This window comes from Triturus cristatus, chromosome 12 (genome assembly GCF_964204655.1).
Source record: "Triturus cristatus chromosome 12, aTriCri1.1, whole genome shotgun sequence".
Lineage (NCBI taxonomy): Eukaryota > Metazoa > Chordata > Amphibia > Caudata > Salamandridae > Triturus > Triturus cristatus.
The window spans coordinates 661,822,542-661,837,675 of NC_140595.1; the positions used below are offsets into that span (position 1 = coordinate 661,822,542).

Sequence of the window (15,134 nt, forward strand, 5' to 3'; positions counted from 1 at the left end):
CCAAAAATGAAATGTAGGTCCCTGATTGGGGGAAGACGTGGAATGTGAGATCTTGCCTCAGCTGTTTTTTTCTTTTTTAGGTACAGTATATTGACACTTCAGTACCTTTTGTGAAGCAAGGTTTCAGATGGGGCTGTAGGGCAGACGAGGTGGCCGAGTGGTTAAGGCGATGGACTGCTAATCCATTGTGCTCTGCACGCGTGGGTTCGAATCCCACCTTTGTCGGAAAGCCATCAGAGACTCTTTTGATGGCCAGCATTTCTTGTAGTATAATTACACTCTCTTTCAAGACAGAGCCAGGATCCGCTAGATGGGATCATCTGACTGTTCCATTTTAACAAATATTTCAAATAAAGTGAAGTATTTTGTGCGTAATAGAAATTAGATCTTTCATTGAGTTTCCAGAGGATTGCCTTTCACTCACTCCTGGCTTATTAACCAGTTTGGATAAATAGATTGATAAGAAAGCAGCTCTTACTCCTAAAGTTTAGGCCGTCTCAAATGAATGACTGTTAACATATGTCTGCCCCACAGAGACAGATCACTTCTAATAAGTGGGTTCTCTATATGTCACTGATTGCAGACATACTAACTAGAGCTATCGGTATGGTCTTGAATGCGAAAACTCTTATTTTCTCATATGAAAATGTAGTTTTTCATACTTCCAAAAAAAGTGCCTTAAGCATGGTCTTCAATGTGTGCGCGCACGTGGACATTCATATGCAACTACGTTTCCATACAGAGTCTCAAAATCATAGATATATTCATACCTCAGTAAGAATACATGTTGCAATTTACATCCTGCGTGCAGACTGGCCTTGTAGCTCAGTGGCAGAGCACTGGTCTTGTAAACCAGGGGTCATGAGTTCAAGCCTCATCAGGGCCTTTTTACATGAGTCTTTCTGTATGTTGTTTTCAAGTCATTCTTCCCTGGAGTCACACCTTGCTTTAGGATTGCTTATTGCCAAGCTTCCCTTTCCTGCTTTCATATTATCAAGAAAATATCATGAAAATCATTGAATTATAAATTATTGCCTCACCCCTTCCGATCGCCTGACGAACGCCTGACGAACGCCATTCTCACCCTGCCGGGCAAGCCCTGCCGGGCAAAGCCAAATAAGCCATGCATATTTACAGTTCCTTTGAAAGGCAGAGCGAGGACTAGGACCTCTGTTCCGACTGAATCTGCATCCACAGAAAGGATGTTATAAGGCGCTACAAATTTCACCAAGGAGATGTGAAAGTCTTCCCCCATAAAATACTTTTTTTCCCAGATACCCCGGCTCTTAGGCAAATGAGGTTACTCCTCAAAACCCCACCCCCACTCACCATAAATATCCTTCTCTCCTGCTGTCCATTCAAATGATACAAGGTATCTTGTACATAGAGAGAAAGGGAGAATAGGCAGACTTGCTTCAAAGATTTGGTGACCTTGGATGGGTGGGTTGAATGAAGAAGTGAACCTGGTTTCTGGCAAAGGAGTATCGAGATGAAGATGAGGAAAAGTGAACATGGACCACATTCATAGGTTAGAGAAATACATTTAATAGGTTGAATGGTTTTGAAAAGTGAACTTCGAGCAGTAATTGTTGTTTTTTAAACTGCAAAGAAATTAAAAATGAATGTGGGATTGGAGGCACACTCTGAGCAGAAAAGCACCATAAGCTGCTATGGTGCAACTCAAGATGGTGAATAGAACCTTTAATATGATGATGCTCTTCTTTTGCTAGTTTTTTCGAGTCACCTTTTATTGTAAGTAGCTGATACAGCATTTTTTGCAGCTCTTCAGTTTATGGTTATCATGTGAGAACACTGTTTTCATCATATTTATTATTCTACAAATGTATTTTTAAATGCACTGATGTGGTGTTTGCATGAAATGCAAGATGGCACATCATGGAATGTTTAAACTGAGCATCGCGGAGGATATGTGATATTTGGCACCCAGAGGAGTAGGACACGTAGATCCTATAAGAAGTAAAGACTCTCTCAAGGGCCGTCCATACTCTGAGTTTAAACTTTACTTTTTGTGAAATGGTTTATGAAAATCAACACGGCTGCTACAGGTGAGGCTCGAACTCACAACCTCGGCATGGCTCAGTGCAAGTACTGCTGTATAAGTACCGCGCGCTTACCGATTGCGCCACTGGAGCTCTCTCTTTTCACATCTCCCCAGGTGAGCCATCTACAGCTGACCAAGTAGATGACAGACACTGCTCCATCATTCACTGTGCAAGATCGACTCACATGCTAGCATGTTATCATGACTATTAAAAATACAGTCCAAACGGAATAGATTCTATAATTGTCCTATAACATATGCTCTGTCTATTCAAAACCCCATAGAATTATATCTTGACAGTTCTGACAAAGTCTAGGGGAATCTTATGAATATTTGTAATTAGCACATAGTAAGAATTTCCCAAAAATGAAATGTAGGTCCCTGATTGGGGGAAGACGTGGAATGTGAGATCTTGCCTCAGCTGTTTTTTTCTTTTTTAGGTACAGTATATTGACACTTCAGTACCTTTTGTGAAGCAAGGTTTCAGATGGGGCTGTAGGGCAGACGAGGTGGCCGAGTGGTTAAGGCGATGGACTGCTAATCCATTGTGCTCTGCACGCGTGGGTTCGAATCCCACCTTCGTCGGAAAGCCATCAGAGTCTCTTTTGATGGCCAGCATTTCTTGTAGTATAATTACACTCTCTTTCAAGACAGAGCCAGGATCCGCTAGATGGGATCATCTGACTGTTCCATTTTAACAAATATGTCAAATAAAGTGAAGTATTTTGTGCGTAATAGAAATTAGATCTTTCATGGAGTTTCCAGAGGATTGCCTTTCACTCACTCCTGGCTTATTACCCAGTTTGGATAAATAGATTGATAAGAAAGCAGCTCTTACTCCTAAAGTTTAGGCCGTCTCAAATGAATGACTGTTAACATATGTCTGCCCCACAGAGACAGATCACTTCTAATAAGTGGGTTCTCTATATGTCACTGATTGCAGACATACTAACTAGAGCTATCGGTATGGTCTTGAATGCGAAAACTCTTATTTTCTCATATGAAAATGTAGTTTTTCATACTTCCAAAAAAAGTGCCTTAAGCATGGTCTTCAATGTGTGCGCGCACGTGGACATTCATATGCAACTACGTTTCCATACAGAGTCTCAAAAGCATAGATATATTCATACCTCAGTAAGAATACATGTTGCAATTTACATCCTGCGTGCAGACTGGCCTTGTAGCTCAGTGGCAGAGCACTGGTCTTGTAAACCAGGGGTCATGAGTTCAAGCCTCATCAGGGCCTTTTTACATGAGTCTTTCTGTATGTTGTTTTCAAGTCATTCTTCCCTGGAGTCACACCTTGCTTTAGGATTGCTTATTGCCAAGCTTCCCTTTCCTGCTTTCATATTATCAAGAAAATATCATGAAGATCATTGAATTATAAATTATTGCCTTACCCCTTCCGATCGCCTGACGAACGCCTGACAAACGCCATTCTCACCCTGCCGGGCAAGCCCTGCCGGGCAAAGCCAAATAAGCCATGCATATTTACAGTTCCTTTGAAAGGCAGAGCGAGGACTAGGACCTCTGTTCCGACTGAATCTGCATCCACAGAAAGGATGTTATAAGGCCCTACAAATTTCACCAAGGAGATGTGAAAGTCTTCCCCCATAAAATACTTTTTTTCCCAGATACCCCGGCTCTTAGGCAAATGAGGTTACTCCTCAAAACCCCACCCCCACTTACCATAAATATCCTTCTCTCCTGCTGTCCATTCAAATGATACAAGGTATCTTGTACATAGAGAGAAAGGGAGAATAGGCAGACTTGCTTCAAAGATTTGGTGACCTTGGATGGGTGGGTTGAATGAAGAAGTGAACCTGGTTTCTGGCAAAGGAGTATCGAGATGAAGATGAGGAAAAGTGAACATGGACCACATTCATAGGTTAGAGAAATACATTTAATAGGTTGAATGGTTTTGAAAAGTGAACTTCGAGCAGTAATTGTTGTTTTTTAAACTGCAAAGAAATTAAAAATGAATGTGGGATTGGAGGCACACTCTGAGCAGAAAAGCACCATAAGCTGCTATGGTGCAACTCAAGATGGTGAATAGAACCTTTAATATGATGATGCTCTTCTTTTGCTAGTTTTTTCGAGTCACCTTTTATTGTAAGTAGCTGATACAGCATTTTTTGCAGCTCTTCAGTTTATGGTTATCATGTGAGAACACTGTTTTCATCATATTTATTATTCTACAAATGTATTTTTAAATGCACTGATGTGGTGTTTGCATGAAATGCAAGATGGCACATCATGGAATGTTTAAACTGAGCATCGCGGAGGATATGTGATATTTGGCACCCAGAGGAGTAGGACACATAGATCCTATAAGAAGTAAAGACTCTCTAGCAAGGGCCGTCCATACTCTGAGTTTAAACTTTACTTTTTGTGAAATGGTTTATGAAAATCAACACGGCTGCTACAGGTGAGGCTCGAACTCACAGCCTCGGCATGGCTCAGTGCAAGTACTGCTGTATAAGTACCGCGCGCTAACCGATTGCGCCACTGGAGCTCTCTCTTTTCACATCTCCCCAGGTGAGCCATCTACAGCTGACCAAGTAGATGACAGACACTGCTCCATCATTCACTGTGCAAGATCGACTCACATGCTAGCATGTTATCATGACTATTAAAAATACAGTCCAAACGGAATAGATTCTATAATTGTCCTATAACATATGCTCTGTCTATTCAAAACCCCATAGAATTATATCTTGACAGTTCTGACAAAGTCTAGGGGAATCTTATGAATATTTGTAATTAGCACATAGTAAGAATTTCCCAAAAATGAAATGTAGGTCCCTGATTGGGGGAAGACGTGGAATGTGAGATCTTGCCTCAGCTGTTTTTTTCTTTTTTAGGTACAGTATATTGACACTTCAGTACCTTTTGTGAAGCAAGGTTTCAGATGGGGCTGTAGGGCAGACGAGGTGGCCGAGTGGTTAAGTCGATGGACTGCTAATCCATTGTGCTCTGCACGCGTGGGTTCGAATCCCACCTTCATCGGAAAGCCATCAGAGTCTCTTTTGATGGCCAGCATTTCTTGTAGTATAATTACACTCTCTTTCAAGACAGAGCCAGGATCCGCTAGATGGGATCATCTGACTGTTCCATTTTAACAAATATGTCAAATAAAGTGAAGTATTTTGTGCGTAATAGAAATTAGATCTTTCATGGAGTTTCCAGAGGATTGCCTTTCACTCACTCCTGGCTTATGAACCAGTTTGGATAAATAGATTGATAAGAAAGCAGCTCTTACTCCTAAAGTTTAGGCCGTCTCAAATGAATGACTGTTAACATATGTCTGCCCCACAGAGACAGATCACTTCTAATAAGTGGGTTCTCTATATGTCACTGATTGCAGACATACTAACTAGAGCTATCGGTATGGTCTTGAATGCGAAAACTCTTATTTTCTCATATGAAAATGTAGTTTTTCATACTTCCAAAAAAAGTGCCTTAAGCATGGTCTTCAATGTGTGCGCGCACGTGGACATTCATATGCAACTACGTTTCCATACAGAGTCTCAAAATCATAGATATATTCATACCTCAGTAAGAATACATGTTGCAATTTACATCCTGCGTGCAGACTGGCCTTGTAGCTCAGTGGCAGAGCACTGGTCTTGTAAACCAGGGGTCATGAGTTCAAGCCTCATCAGGGCCTTTTTACATGAGTCTTTCTGTATGTTGTTTTCAAGTCATTCTTCCCTGGAGTCACACCTTGCTTTAGGATTGCTTATTGCCAAGCTTCCCTTTCCTGCTTTCATATTATCAAGAAAATATCATGAAGATCATTGAATTATAAATTATTGCATCACCCCTTCCGATCGCCTGACGAACGCCTGACGAACGCCATTCTCACCCTGCCGGGCAAGCCCTGCCGGGCAAAGCCAAATAAGCCATGCATATTTACAGTTCCTTTGAAAGGCAGAGCGAGGACTAGGACCTCTGTTCCGACTGAATCTGCATCCACAGAAAGGATGTTATAAGGCCCTACAAATTTCACCAAGGAGATGTGAAAGTCTTCCCCCATAAAATACTTTTTTTCCCAGATACCCCGGCTCTTAGGCAAATGAGGTTACTCCTCAAAACCCCACCCCCACTCACCATAAATATCCTTCTCTCCTGCTGTCCATTCAAATGATACAAGGTATCTTGTACATAGAGAGAAAGGGAGAATAGGCAGACTTGCTTCAAAGATTTGGTGACCTTGGATGGGTGGGTTAAATGAAGAAGTGAACCTGGTTTCTGGCAAAGGAGTATCGAGATGAAGATGAGGAAAAGTGAACATGGACCACATTCATAGGTTAGAGAAATACATTTAATAGGTTGAATGGTTTTGAAAAGTGAACTTCGAGCAGTAATTGTTGGTTTTTAAACTGCAAAGAAATTAAAAATGAATGTGGGATTGGAAGCACACTCTGAGCAGAAAAGCACCATAAGCTGCTATGGTGCAACTCAAGATGGTGAATAGAACCTTTAATATGATGATGCTCTTCTTTTGCTAGTTTTTTCGAGTCACCTTTTATTGTAAGTAGCTGATACAGCATTTTTTGCAGCTCTTCAGTTTATGGTTATCATGTGAGAACACTGTTTTCATCATATTTATTATTCTACAAATGTATTTTTAAATGCACTGATGTGGTGTTTGCATGAAATGCAAGATGGCACATCATGGAATGTTTAAACTGAGCATCGCGGAGGATATGTGATATTTGGCACCCAGAGGAGTAGGACACGTAGATCCTATAAGAAGTAAAGACTCTCTCAAGGGCCGTCCATACTCTGAGTTTAAACTTTACTTTTTGTGAAATGGTTTATGAAAAACAACACGGCTGCTACAGGTGAGGCTCGAACTCACAACCTCGGCATGGCTCAGTGCAAGTACTGCTGTATAAGTACCGCGCGCTAACCGATTGCGCCACTGGAGCTCTCTCTTTTCACATCTCCCCAGGTGAGCCATCTACAGCTGACCAAGTAGATGACAGACACTGCTCCATCATTCACTGTGCAAGATCGACTCACATGCTAGCATGTTATCATGACTATTAAAAATACAGTCCAAACGGAATAGATTCTATAATTGTCCTATAACATATGCTCTGTCTATTCAAAACCCCATAGAATTATATCTTGACAGTTCTGACAAAGTCTAGGGGAATCTTATGAATATTTGTAATTAGCACATAGTAAGAATTTCCCAAAAATGAAATGTAGGTCCCTGATTGGGGGAAGACGTGGAATGTGAGATCTTGCCTCAGCTGTTTTTTTCTTTTTTAGGTACAGTATATTGACACTTCAGTACCTTTTGTGAAGCAAGGTTTCAGATGGGGCTGTAGGGCAGACGAGGTGGCCGAGTGGTTAAGGCGATGGACTGCTAATCCATTGTGCTCTGCACGCGTGGGTTCGAATCCCACCTTCGTCGGAAAGCCATCAGAGTCTCTTTTGATGGCCAGCATTTCTTGTAGTATAATTACACTCTCTTTCAAGACAGAGCCAGGATCCGCTAGATGGGATCATCTGACTGTTCCATTTTAACAAATATGTCAAATAAAGTGAAGTATTTTGTGCGTAATAGAAATTAGATCTTTCATGGAGTTTCCAGAGGATTGCCTTTCACTCACTCCTGGCTTATTAACCAGTTTGGATAAATAGATTGATAAGAAAGCAGCTCTTACTCCTAAAGTTTAGGCCGTCTCAAATGAATGACTGTTAACATATGTCTGCCCCACAGAGACAGATCACTTCTAATAAGTGGGTTCTCTATATGTCACTGATTGCAGACATACTATCTAGAGCTATCGGTATGGTCTTGAATGCGAAAACTCTTATTTTCTCATATGAAAATGTAGTTTTTCATACTTCCAAAAAAAGTGCCTTAAGCATGGTCTTCAATGTGTGCGCGCACGTGGACATTCATATGCAACTACGTTTCCATACAGAGTCTCAAAATCATAGATATATTCATACCTCAGTAAGAATACATGTTGCAATTTACATCCTGTGTGCAGACTGGCCTTGTAGCTCAGTGGCAGAGCACTGGTCTTGTAAACCAGGGGTCATGAGTTCAAGCCTCATCAGGGCCTTTTTACATGAGTCTTTCTGTATGTTGTTTTCAAGTCATTCTTCCCTGGAGTCACACCTTGCTTTAGGATTGCTTATTGCCAAGCTTACCTTTCCTGCTTTCATATTATCAAGAAAATATCATGAAGATCATTGAATTATACATTATTGCCTCACCCCTTCCGATCGCCTGACGAACGCCTGACAAACGCCATTCTCACCCTGCCGGGCAAAGCCAAATAAGCCATGCATATTTACAGTTCCTTTGAAAGGCAGAGCGAGGACTAGGACCTCTGTTCCGACTGAATCTGCATCCACAGAAAGGATGTTATAAGGCCCTACAAATTTCACCAAGGAGATGTGAAAGTCTTCCCCATAAAATACTTTTTTTCCCAGATACCCCGGCTCTTAGGCAAATGAGGTTACTCCTCAAAACCCCACCCCCACTCACCATAAATATACTTCTCTCCTGCTGTCCATTCAAATGATACAAGGTATCTTGTACATAGAGAGAAAGGGAGAATAGGCAGACTTGCTTCAAAGATTTGGTGACCTTGGATGGGTGGGTTGAATGAAGAAGTGAACCTGGTTTCTGGCAAAGGAGTATCGAGATGAAGATGAGGAAAAGTGAACATGGACCACATTCATAGGTTAGAGAAATACATTTAATAGGTTGAATGGTTTTGAAAAGTGAACTTCGAGCAGTAATTGTTGGTTTTTAAACTGCAAAGAAATTAAAAATGAATGTGGGATTGGAGGCACACTCTGAGCAGAAAAGCACCATAAGCTGCTATGGTGCAACTCAAGATGGTGAATAGAACCTTTAATATGATGATGCTCTTCTTTTGCTAGTTTTTTCGAGTCACCTTTTATTGTAAGTAGCTGATACAGCATTTTTTGCAGCTCTTCAGTTTATGGTTATCATGTGAGAACACTGTTTTCATCATATTTATTATTCTACAAATGTATTTTTAAATGCACTGATGTGGTGTTTGCATGAAATGCAAGATGGCACATCATGGAATGTTTAAACTGAGCATCGCGGAGGATATGTGATATTTGGCACCCAGAGGAGTAGGACACGTAGATCCTATAAGAAGTAAAGACTCTCTCAAGGGCCGTCCATACTCTGAGTTTAAAGTTTACTTTTTGTGAAATGGTTTATGAAAAACAACACGGCTGCTACAGGTGAGGCTCGAACTCACAACCTCGGCATGGCTCAGTGCAAGTACTGCTGTATAAGTACCGCGCGCTAACCGATTGCGCCACTGGAGCTCTCTCTTTTCACATCTCCCCAGGTGAGCCATCTACAGCTGACCAAGTAGATGACAGACACTGCTCCATCATTCACTGTGCAAGATCGACTCACATGCTAGCATGTTATCATGACTATTAAAAATACAGTCCAAACGGAATAGATTCTATAATTGTCCTATAACATATGCTCTGTCTATTCAAAACCCCATAGAATTATATCTTGACAGTTCTGACAAAGTCTAGGGGAATCTTATGAATATTTGCAATTAGCACATAGTAAGAATTTCCCAAAAATGAAATGTAGGTCCCTGATTGGGGGAAGACGTGGAATGTGAGATCTTGCCTCAGCTGTTTTTTTCTTTTTTAGGTACAGTATATTGACACTTCAGTACCTTTTGTGAAGCAAGGTTTCAGATGGGGCTGTAGGGCAGACGAGGTGGCCGAGTGGTTAAGGCGATGGACTGCTAATCCATTGTGCTCTGCACGCGTGGGTTCGAATCCCACCTTCGTCGGAAAGCCATCAGAGTCTCTTTTGATGGCCAGCATTTCTTGTAGTATAATTACACTCTCTTTCAAGACAGAGCCAGGATCCGCTAGATGGGATCATCTGACTGTTCCATTTTAACAAATATGTCAAATAAAGTGAAGTATTTTGTGCGTAATAGAAATTAGATCTTTCATGGAGTTTCCAGAGGATTGCCTTTCACTCACTCCTGGCTTATTAACCAGTTTGGATAAATAGATTGATAAGAAAGCAGCTCTTACTCCTAAAGTTTAGGCCGTCTCAAATGAATGACTGTTAACATATGTCTGCCCCACAGAGACAGATCACTTCTAATAAGTGGGTTCTCTATATGTCACTGATTGCAGACATACTATCTAGAGCTATCGGTATGGTCTTGAATGCGAAAACTCTTATTTTCTCATATGAAAATGTAGTTTTTCATACTTCCAAAAAAAGTGCCTTAAGCATGGTCTTCAATGTGTGCGCGCACGTGGACATTCATATGCAACTACGTTTCCATACAGAGTCTCAAAATCATAGATATATTCATACCTCAGTAAGAATACATGTTGCAATTTACATCCTGTGTGCAGACTGGCCTTGTAGCTCAGTGGCAGAGCACTGGTCTTGTAAACCAGGGGTCATGAGTTCAAGCCTCATCAGGGCCTTTTTACATGAGTCTTTCTGTATGTTGTTTTCAAGTCATTCTTCCCTGGAGTCACACCTTGCTTTAGGATTGCTTATTGCCAAGCTTCCCTTTCATGCTTTCATATTATCAAGAAAATATCATGAAGATCATTGAATTATACATTATTGCCTCACCCCTTCCGATCGCCTGACGAACGCCTGACAAACGCCATTCTCACCCTGCCGGGCAAAGCCAAATAAGCCATGCATATTTACAGTTCCTTTGAAAGGCAGAGCGAGGACTAGGACCTCTGTTCCGACTGAATCTGCATCCACAGAAAGGATGTTATAAGGCCCTACAAATTTCACCAAGGAGATGTGAAAGTCTTCCCCCATAAAATACTTTTTTTCCCAGATACCCCGGCTCTTAGGCAAATGAGGTTACTCCTCAAAACCCCACCCCCACTCACCATAAATATCCTTCTCTCCTGCTGTCCATTCAAATGATACAAGGTATCTTGTACATAGAGAGAAAGGGAGAATAGGCAGACTTGCTTCAAAGATTTGGTGACTTTGGATGGGTGGGTTGAATGAAGAAGTGAACCTGGTTTCTGGGAAAGGAGTATCGAGATGAAGATGAGGAAAAGTGAACATGGACCACATTCATAGGTTAGAGAAATACATTTAATAGGTTGAATGGTTTTGAAAAGTGAACTTCGAGCAGTAATTGTTGGTTTTTAAACTGCAAAGAAATTAAAAATGAATGTGGGATTGGAGGCACACTCTGAACAGAAAAGCACCATAAGCTGCTATGGTGCAACTCAAGATGGTGAATAGAACCTTTAATATGATGATGCTCTTCTTTTGCTAGTTTTTTCGAGTCACCTTTTATTGTAAGTAGCTGATACAGCATTTTTTGCAGCTCTTCAGTTTATGGTTATCATGTGAGAACACAGTTTTCATCATATTTATTATTCTACAAATGTATTTTTAAATGCACTGATGTTGTGTTTGCATGAAATGCAAGATGGCACATCATGGAATGTTTAAACTGAGCATCGCGGAGGATATGTGATATTTGGCACCCAGAGGAGTAGGACACGTAGATCCTATAAGAAGTAAAGACTCTCTAGCAAGGGCCGTCCATACTCTGAGTTTAAACTTTACTTTTTGTGAAATGGTTTATGAAAAACAACACGGCTGCTCCAGGTGAGGCTCGAACTCACAACCTCGGCATGGCTCAGTGCAAGTACTGCTGTATAAGTACCGCGCGCTAACCGATTGCGCCACTGGAGCTCTCTCTTTTCACATCTCCCCAGGTGAGCCATCTACAGCTGACCAAGTAGATGACAGACACTGCTCCATCATTCACTGTGCAAGATCGACTCACATGCTAGCATGTTATCATGACTATTAAAAATACAGTCCAAACGGAATAGATTCTATAATTGTCCTATAACATATGCTCTGTCTATTCAAAACCCCATAGAATTATATCTTGACAGTTCTGACAAAGTCTAGGGGAATCTTATGAATATTTGTAATTAGCACATAGTAAGAATTTCCCAAAAATGAAATGTAGGTCCCTGATTGGGGGAAGACGTGGAATGTGAGATCTTGCCTCAGCTGTTTTTTTCTTTTTTAGGTACAGTATATTGACACTTCAGTACCTTTTGTGAAGCAAGGTTTCAGATGGGGCTGTAGGGCAGACGAGGTGGCCGAGTGGTTAAGGCGATGGACTGCTAATCCATTGTGCTCTGCATGCGTGGGTTCGAATCCCACCTTCGTCGGAAAGCCATCAGAGTCTCTTTTGATGGCCAGCATTTCTTGTAGTATAATTACACTCTCTTTCAAGACAGAGCCAGGATCCGCTAGATGGGATCATCTGACTGTTCCATATTAACAAATATGTCAAATAAAGTGAAGTATTTTGTGCGTAATAGAAATTAGATCTTTCATGGAGTTTCCAGAGGATTGCCTTTCACTCACTCCTGGCTTATGAACCAGTTTGGATAAATAGATTGATAAGAAAGCAGCTCTTACTCCTAAAGTTTAGGCAGTCTCAAATGAATGACTGTTAACATATGTCTGCCCCACAGAGACAGATCACTTCTAATAAGTGGGTTCTCTATATGTCACTGATTGCAGACATACTAACTAGAGCTATCGGTATGGTCTTGAATGCGAAAACTCTTATTTTCTCATATGAAAATGTAGTTTTTCATACTTCCAAAAAAAGTGCCTTAAGCATGGTCTTCAATGTGTGCGCGCACGTGGACATTCATATGCAACTACGTTTCCATACAGAGTCTCAAAATCATAGATATATTCATACCTCAGTAAGAATACATGTTGCAATTTACATCCTGCGTGCAGACTGGCCTTGTAGCTCAGTGGCAGAGCACTGGTCTTGTAAACCAGGGGTCATGAGTTCAAGCCTCATCAGGGCCTTTTTACATGAGTCTTTCTGTATGTTGTTTTCAAGTCATTCTTCCCTGGAGTCACACCTTGCTTTAGGATTGCTTATTGCCAAGCTTCCCTTTCCTGCTTTCATATTATCAAGAAAATATCATGAAGATCATTGAATTATAAATTATTGCCTCACCCCTTCCGATCGCCTGACGAACGCCTGACAAACGCCATTCTCACCCTGCCGGGCAAGCCCTGCCGGGCAAAGCCAAATAAGCCATGCATATTTACAGTTCCTTTGAAAGGCAGAGCGAGGACTAGGACCTCTGTTCCGACTGAATCTGCATCCACAGAAAGGATGTTATAAGGCCCTACAAATTTCACCAAGGAGATGTGAAAGTCTTCCCCCATAAAATACTTTTTTTCCCAGATACCCCGGCTCTTAGGCAAATGAGGTTACTCCTCAAAACCCCACCCCCACTCACCATAAATATCCTTCTCTCCTGCTGTCCATTCAAATGATACAAGGTATCTTGTACATAGAGAGAAAGGGAGAATAGGCAGACTTGCTTCAAAGATTTGGTGACTTTGGATGGGTGGGTTGAATGAAGAAGTGAACCTGGTTTCTGGGAAAGGAGTATCGAGATGAAGATGAGGAAAAGTGAACATGGACCACATTCATAGGTTAGAGAAATACATTTAATAGGTTGAATGGTTTTGAAAAGTGAACTTCGAGCAGTAATTGTTGGTTTTTAAACTGCAAAGAAATTAAAAATGAATGTGGGATTGGAGGCACACTCTGAACAGAAAGGCACCATAAGCTGCTATGGTGCAACTCAAGATGGTGAATAGAACCTTTAATATGATGATGCTCTTCTTTTGCTAGTTTTTTCGAGTCACCTTTTATTGTAAGTAGCTGATACAGCATTTTTTGCAGCTCTTCAGTTTATGGTTATCATGTGAGAACACAGTTTTCATCATATTTATTATTCTACAAATGTATTTTTAAATGCACTGATGTGGTGTTTGCATGAAATGCAAGATGGCACATCATGGAATGTTTAAACTGAGCATCGCGGAGGATATGTGATATTTGGCACCCAGAGGAGTAGGACACGTAGATCCTATAAGAAGTAAAGACTCTCTAGCAAGGGCCGTCCATACTCTGAGTTTAAACTTTACTTTTTGTGAAATGGTTTATGAAAAACAACACGGCTGCTCCAGGTGAGACTCGAACTCACAACCTCGGCATGGCTCAGTGCAAGTACTGCTGTATAAGTACCGCGCGCTAACCGATTGCGCCACTGGAGCTCTCTTTTTGCACATCTCCCCAGGTGAGCCATCTACAGCTGACCAAGTAGATGACAGACACTGCTCCATCATTCACTGTGCAAGATCGACTCACATGCTAGCATGTTATCATGACTATTAAAAATACAGTCCAAACGGAATAGATTCTATAATTGTCCTATAACATATGCTCTGTCTATTCAAAACCCCATAGAATTATATCTTGACAGTTCTGACAAAGTCTAGGGGAATCTTATGAATATTTGTAATTAGCACATAGTAAGAATTTCCCAAAAATGAAATGTAGGTCCCTGATTGGGGGAAGACGTGGAATGTGAGATCTTGCCTCAGCTGTTTTTTTCTTTCTTAGGTACAGTATATTGACACTTCAGTACCTTTTGTGAAACAAGGTTTCAGATGGGGCTGTAGGGCAGACGAGGTGGCCGAGTGGTTAAGGCGATGGACTGCTAATCCATTGTGCTCTGCACGCGTGGGTTCAAATCCCACCTTCGTCGGAAAGCCATCAGAGTCTCTTTTGATGGCCAGCATTTCTTGTAGTATAATTACACTCTCTTTCAAGACAGAGCCAGGATCCGCTAGATGGGATCATCTGACTGCTCCATTTTAACAAATATGTCAAATAAAGTGAAGTATTTTGTGCGTAATAGAAATTAGATCTTTCATGGAGTTTCCAGAGGATTGCCTTTCACTCACTCCTGGCTTATTAACCAGTTTGGATAAATAGATTGATAAGAAAGCAGCTCTTACTCCTAAAGTTTAGGCCGTCTCAAATGAATGACTGTTAACATATGTCTGCCCCACAGAGACAGATCACTTCTAATAAGTGGGTTCTCTATATGTCACTGATTACAGACATACTAACTAGAGCTATCGGTATGGTCTTGAATGCGAAAA

At 41.2% G+C, this 15,134-nt stretch overlaps 13 non-coding genes across 13 annotated transcripts; 11 read left to right on the forward strand and 2 right to left on the reverse strand.

Annotated features, from left to right (window-relative positions):
* The first annotated feature begins 143 nt into the window (after nucleotides 1-143).
* On the forward strand, nucleotides 144-225 carry TRNAS-GCU (transfer RNA serine (anticodon GCU)). The gene has a single exon. It is a non-coding gene; the product is annotated as a tRNA-Ser (tRNA).
* A 589-nt stretch (nucleotides 226-814) lies between these two features.
* TRNAT-UGU (transfer RNA threonine (anticodon UGU)) lies at nucleotides 815-886 on the forward strand. The gene has a single exon. It is a non-coding gene; the product is annotated as a tRNA-Thr (tRNA).
* A 1,679-nt stretch (nucleotides 887-2,565) lies between these two features.
* TRNAS-GCU (transfer RNA serine (anticodon GCU)) lies at nucleotides 2,566-2,647 on the forward strand. The gene has a single exon. It is a non-coding gene; the product is annotated as a tRNA-Ser (tRNA).
* A 589-nt stretch (nucleotides 2,648-3,236) lies between these two features.
* On the forward strand, nucleotides 3,237-3,308 carry TRNAT-UGU (transfer RNA threonine (anticodon UGU)). The gene has a single exon. It is a non-coding gene; the product is annotated as a tRNA-Thr (tRNA).
* Nucleotides 3,309-5,660: 2,352 nt separating this feature from the next.
* Nucleotides 5,661-5,732, forward strand: TRNAT-UGU (transfer RNA threonine (anticodon UGU)). The gene has a single exon. It is a non-coding gene; the product is annotated as a tRNA-Thr (tRNA).
* Nucleotides 5,733-7,411: 1,679 nt separating this feature from the next.
* Nucleotides 7,412-7,493, forward strand: TRNAS-GCU (transfer RNA serine (anticodon GCU)). Its single transcript has one exon. It is a non-coding gene; the product is annotated as a tRNA-Ser (tRNA).
* A 589-nt stretch (nucleotides 7,494-8,082) lies between these two features.
* TRNAT-UGU (transfer RNA threonine (anticodon UGU)) lies at nucleotides 8,083-8,154 on the forward strand. Its single transcript has one exon. It is a non-coding gene; the product is annotated as a tRNA-Thr (tRNA).
* A 1,664-nt stretch (nucleotides 8,155-9,818) lies between these two features.
* Nucleotides 9,819-9,900, forward strand: TRNAS-GCU (transfer RNA serine (anticodon GCU)). Its single transcript has one exon. It is a non-coding gene; the product is annotated as a tRNA-Ser (tRNA).
* A 589-nt stretch (nucleotides 9,901-10,489) lies between these two features.
* TRNAT-UGU (transfer RNA threonine (anticodon UGU)) lies at nucleotides 10,490-10,561 on the forward strand. The gene has a single exon. It is a non-coding gene; the product is annotated as a tRNA-Thr (tRNA).
* A 1,160-nt stretch (nucleotides 10,562-11,721) lies between these two features.
* On the reverse strand, nucleotides 11,722-11,816 carry TRNAI-UAU (transfer RNA isoleucine (anticodon UAU)). The gene is made up of 2 exons: nucleotides 11,779-11,816; nucleotides 11,722-11,757 (listed from the first exon to the last, which is right to left on the reverse strand). It is a non-coding gene; the product is annotated as a tRNA-Ile (tRNA).
* A 1,083-nt stretch (nucleotides 11,817-12,899) lies between these two features.
* TRNAT-UGU (transfer RNA threonine (anticodon UGU)) lies at nucleotides 12,900-12,971 on the forward strand. The gene has a single exon. It is a non-coding gene; the product is annotated as a tRNA-Thr (tRNA).
* A 1,174-nt stretch (nucleotides 12,972-14,145) lies between these two features.
* TRNAI-UAU (transfer RNA isoleucine (anticodon UAU)) lies at nucleotides 14,146-14,240 on the reverse strand. Its single transcript has 2 exons — nucleotides 14,203-14,240; nucleotides 14,146-14,181 (listed from the first exon to the last, which is right to left on the reverse strand). It is a non-coding gene; the product is annotated as a tRNA-Ile (tRNA).
* Nucleotides 14,241-14,652: 412 nt separating this feature from the next.
* Nucleotides 14,653-14,734, forward strand: TRNAS-GCU (transfer RNA serine (anticodon GCU)). The gene has a single exon. It is a non-coding gene; the product is annotated as a tRNA-Ser (tRNA).
* The last annotated feature ends 400 nt before the right edge of the window (nucleotides 14,735-15,134 follow it).